Source organism: Urocitellus parryii, unplaced genomic scaffold (genome assembly GCF_045843805.1).
Source record: "Urocitellus parryii isolate mUroPar1 unplaced genomic scaffold, mUroPar1.hap1 Scaffold_53, whole genome shotgun sequence".
Taxonomy (NCBI): Eukaryota; Metazoa; Chordata; class Mammalia; order Rodentia; family Sciuridae; genus Urocitellus; species Urocitellus parryii.
The window spans coordinates 1,625,844-1,630,262 of NW_027554068.1; positions in this window are offsets into that span (position 1 = coordinate 1,625,844).

Below are 4,419 nucleotides of genomic sequence, written 5' to 3' on the forward strand. Positions count from 1 at the left end.
CCAGGTCCTGGGAGTACAGAGATGAACAGAGGTTGTGCTATGTCCTTATAGAGCTCACATTACAACTGAAGGGGACAGCAAAAGTTCATCCAATTTGTTGTAACAAGAGAAGGCCTGGAAGTTTACAGAAATGTATATAGACCTGGGAACTAGTTGGCCGACCATTAATGACTGCATCATTGATTAATGGACAATGGGGGCTCCTGTAAAGAAGAGACCTTGGGAGGTGAGATGAGAAAGGAGGCTAGTGACAAATCCACATGGCTATCACTGATTGTCCAGTCAAGAAGCTGATGAAGAAGTCAGTCATTCAGCCCATCAAATTTTCCATTATATGCACATGCTCACATCCCACAGGGAAGTCATCAGACCTTTAAAGAGAATTCCTACATCTTTCACATCCTGCTGAGTTTCATAGTAACTCAGCTCTCTACCTGGCATTTCCTCCAAGTGCTCTGAGAATTCCCCGAGCCAGTGATTGCAATCTCCCATGGAGACCTTCCTTAAAAATTCTGTCAGTTCTTTCTCATTCTCCCACTTCTCCTTGATCCCTCTGGCTCTAGGATTAATCACTGTCCACTCCATGTGCATCACGTTTAAGTAGAGAGATGGCTGTCCATCAATGCTGAAATTCCAGAATGAACCAATGTGATTTTTTCCTTCAAACTGACAAGACAATTTGGCCTGCAGGGTGAGATGACCTGCAATACACAACAAAACTATCATCTTCCACTCTTGATAGATTCATCACCTCCCAATAAGTTGAGAATTTCTCTGCACATTTAGAGGCCTGTATTCTTTTCTCCCAGATTTGCCCTTTCTTGCCCATTAAGCCCCACATCCCTCTAAGGCTGGGCCAATGTTAATCTCTTTTACACAAATACATCCAGAGCCTCCTCCACATGTGCACTCCACCCCTTCCTCTCTCCTGCTCTATCTCTTCACCCCATTCCATACTTACCCATGGTCTTATTTTTTTTCCAAGTCCATGTCAAGCAGGATCATCCTGAGATCTTGCCCCAGTTCTCTCAGCATTTCGGTCAATTGTGTCCATGTTTTGGTGGCATTCACCTCCCTTCCCAGGTGACCCAAAGGTTTGATCTTGTTGCTCTCACAGTCATACTGAAGGAAAGTGGTCTTATCCACTGAGCCCTGCACTTCACACCAGGACTCCCCAGGTCTGGACTGAGATTTGACTGTGAAGTCGAGGCAAAGAGAGTGGGTACCTGTGAGAGAAACGTGGATGTGAGATTCAGGACAGGGAGAAGACAGCCATTAGTTCCCATCATTTTGTGACTCTCAGACTCCCTCTGAAGGGCCAGGCTGGCAGATAGAGGACTCTTCATCCTAGACCCCCTCAATCTTCTAGATCCTTATTTTGGTGTCACATTTAACTGATATTGTAGGATGCTCTCATGCTATCAGGGACCCCTCACAGGCACAGTGTTACCAGGAGAAAATCTGAAAGCACTTTCAGTGACCTCTACCAACTTCTGGGTACAAAAAATACAAGATGATATCTGTTCTCCTTAAACTTAAAACCTAGCTGAACAGTCAGTATTTCCAATAGAGAGAAAAAGGAGGCATCAGGGATCACAGGTCAATTCATCATGGTCTTGGTGTTCAGGGAGGTCATCATGGAGTAGATACAGGAACATGGCAGCAGAGGGGAGCTGCCACACAGGAGCACAGAACCTAGTCTGGTGTCCTAGGCTGGGGCCCTAGGAGCTGATCATCAGATTCCAGGGAACCTCTCTAGCCAAACCACACCCTTTCCCCATTCTTTAGAAGAGGTATCCACGTATCTGTGCCCAGCATGGAGCCCCAATCTCTTCTCCCTGTTTCCAACCAGTTCTTTTTTTTATTTTTATTTTATTTTTAGTTTAGGTGGACACAAAACCTTTATTTTATTTATTTATGTGGTGCTGAGGATCAAACCCAGTACCTCACACATGCAAGGCAGGTGCTCTACCATTGAGCTACAAACCCAACCCCTAACCAGTTCTTGCTAACGCTCATGACTCACAGTCTTCCAAGCTTCTACTAGCAGCATAAGTAGCAAAAGAAGATAGCTATTGGAATATACCGGAGACATTCTATTGAGAATAAGTCTCAGAGAAACACGCAAAATTAGCCTCTAGGGTGTGGGCATGCCCCAAACCTACCATTGGAGGACTAAGGACCAGTCTATTGAAATTCAATGAAGAAAAAGGTTGTTTAAGGCATGTTTAGCAGGTAATGCAAAACAGAATTACTTATTAATAGAATTCTAAAAATTAGAAATGCAGATGTTAAAAAACAAAATTCACTGTGAATACCCAGTCTCTGTAGGGGAAGCAGAGCTTGCTGGAGGTTATATGAGTTCCTTCCTTCTACATACTGCTTCTCCTCTTTTCCCTGCCTCTTTTGCTATCTGCTTTCTTCCCATGTCTGTATTTTCTCCCAACCTCACTCTCCTCTGTCCCATTACCTCTAACCTTTCAAACCCTTCCTCTTAAAGACTGAGATCCATTTGCATTCAATACCCCACAATGAGAGATTCAGTCAATACAGACACGAGCCCTAGAGCCCCAGAATTACCTTTTTGGTTGAGAAATAGAGGCTGACAAAGATGATCACTTTCAGGTGGATAATGATGAAAATGAACACAAGTAATTTTTAAGAATGGTCTTTTGATGGGTGGTGCAAAGAATGAACTGCACCTTGCTGAAACAGAGGCAATAGATTATGAAGGCAGTCCCAGTAAGGCAATGGTGGCAGTTTTGAAAAATATCTGTGCAGTAAATAATTTCCCTTGGGGACTTGAAAATTACACCATGTATGGTCTTGATATGAAGTGTGGTTCCTGGTCTGTGCACACTGTGGAGGAATATCCCAGGGATGTCAAGCTCTTTAGTGAATCTGAAAAGCTGTTGGACCCTAGAAGCAGTAGCAAGGTTCAACAGAAAGCAGTAAAACTTGTTTCTGCTAAAGGTGATGATTTTGTTGATGAAGAAACTAAATAAAAGCACTAGTGAGGAAACCTCTTTGTGACTCTCCAGCTAAAATTGCACAACAATGACATAAGAACAGGGAAGATGAAAAACCACTGACACCTAGATCAAGAGGTCAAGAATCCTCCAGAACACAGAGAAAAACTCCTGAAAAACCAAAGACCCACTTCTGCCAAAGCAAAAAAAAAAAAACCCAAAAAAACAAAAACAACAACAACAACAAAAAAAAAAAACAGAAATGAAAGAAAGTACAAAAGGGTCCTTCTCTTCCCAAAATGGAAGCCAAGTTCTTCAATTATGTGGAGAGATGTTTCTGGATTATTGATCTGGAGGCTATTCAAGATCTCTGGTATTGGAGAAAGTTTCTTTAAGAAAACAGTTTACCAGTTTGTCAAAAGTTTCTGTCTTAAATCTCTAGAAACATATGATCTACTAAATTGAATCAGGAGGGCATAGAAAATTTGAATGTACCAATTTCAAACAATGATATTGAAGACACCGTCAAAATGCTATCAACAAAGAAAAGCCTAGGACCAGATAGCCTCTCAGCCAAGATATACCAGAACTTCAAAGAAGAACTTACACCAAATTATTTCATGAAGTAAGAAAGAAGAGGGACCTTCCAAACTCATTCTATGAATCTAATATCATCTTGATACCAAAACCAGACAAAGACACTTCAAGGGAAGAAAATTTCAGATCAATATACCTGATGAACATAGATACAAAAATTCTTAATAAAATAATTGCAAGTAGCATATCAAAACACATTAAAAAGATACTGCATCATGATCAAATGGGGTTAATTCTAGTGCTGCAAGGTTGTTTCAACAGATGAAAATTAATAAATGTAATTCAATAGACCTAAAGACTAGAATCGTATGATTCTGTGAGTACATGCAGAAAAAGCATTTGACAAAAATCAGCATCCATTTGTGCTCAAAACAGGATAAAAATAGGGATAATAGGAACATACCTTACCATTGTAAAAACTATCCATGCTAAACCCAAGCCAACATCATTCTAAATGGGGAAAAAATTAAAGCATTCACTCTAAAAACTGAAACAATACAGGGATGCCCTCTTTTTCCTACTCCTATTCAACATAGTTCTTGAAACCCTAGCCAAAGCAATTAGACAAAAGAAAGAAATTAAAGGAACATAAATAGGAAAAGAAGAGCTCAAACTATTCCTATTTGCCAAGACATGATTCTACATTTAGAAGACCCAAAAACTCCACCAAAAAGCATCTAAAAGTCATAAATGAATTCAGCAAAGTAAGAGGGTTTAACATTAACACCCATAAATCAATTGCATTCCTACACACCAATGATGAATCAGCTGAAAGAGAATTTAGGAAAACTATTCCATTCACAATAACCTAAAAAAAAGAACAAACAAAAACTTGGGAATCAATCTAACAAAG